Source organism: Bemisia tabaci, chromosome 5 (assembly GCF_918797505.1).
Source record: "Bemisia tabaci chromosome 5, PGI_BMITA_v3".
NCBI lineage: Eukaryota > Metazoa > Arthropoda > Insecta > Hemiptera > Aleyrodidae > Bemisia > Bemisia tabaci.
In genome coordinates this window covers 28,641,976-28,643,187 of record NC_092797.1, presented here as the reverse complement: position 1 = coordinate 28,643,187, position 1,212 = coordinate 28,641,976, and positions in this window count along the sequence as shown.

Genomic DNA, 1,212 nt, shown 5'->3' with positions numbered 1-1,212 from the left:
ATTCTGAGCGTAAACAAACGTAAATGTGAGTTTCACCGTTTCACCACACGAGAGCGCTAGGGCAAATACAATTCTGTCTTGGCGGCATTTTTTGAAAAGACAGAGAGGTATCGATTGCCCGCAATATGCCATCACAGTTTCGCAAGAAAATTATAGTTGAAAAATACAATGCTTACTTTGAAAATCGCGTGGTTTTTTACGATACGTCATGTTGCATTAGCATACTTTTTCTCTTTTTTTTATCATTTGCAATTTCCGTCTTCTGATAGAGTAAACAAACCTATTTATCGAAACACGATATTGAACTTTCCAATAATGTAAGTAATTCAAAGCCTTTGGAAAAGATGGAATAGTTTTAGAACCATGCGTGGTTTGGTGTTCGATGCTCATATCAGATAGCTCGGAAATATTACATCAGCCCTAGTAACTATTTGTATAGGTAATGGTCGAGGGGTCTAATTTTGAATACCTACGTTGAGTTACCGTTCTTAAACGATGACAGTTGAAAAAACAATAATTCGTCACCTTCCGGCCTAAGTATTAAAAGCGCTATGCGAGGTTTTAAAATTATCGCCGCCATTTTGTTTTTTTTTTACAGAGAAATTGTTGGTTGAATCTGTTTGAAAATTTCATTGAATTTTAGGGGCAGCCCAAAGAAAATTCAGTGAAATTTTTGGACGCTCCGTTGAACAATTTTTCTGTAAAAAAAATAAAATGGCGGCGGAAATTTTTAAACGTCCCATAGCGCTTTTGATGCTTTGGCCGGAAGGTGACGAATTACAACTTATTGAAGTGGGTACGCAATTTTGTAATTTTGATTGTTTCATTGCCACTGATAATTGGTTTCTATACCAAGCTCCAAGGCTGGATTTAGGGGGTGGCCATGTAGGCCGCGGCCCATGGCGGCAAATTTTGCAATTTTTTTAAATGTAGGCATAAAAAAATATCGGATTCAGAAATAAAATTACAAACGAGGAGAGGCGAAAAAAATCTTCACTTCTTGAGAGTATAGTAAATACTAATTTTGTCGTCTTTCGGTAATGGAAGGCCTTGTCTCCACGGGACGTTTCCATGGGATTTGTCTCAAGTTAGAATCGCAAGAATGAAACTTCCGGGATTTTTCCCAGTTACCGTCTCCACGGGACGGGGCTCAAGGGCTCATACAGTCCTGCGACTAGTCTGCGCGGGAAGATAAATTAGTTAAAGTCGAGT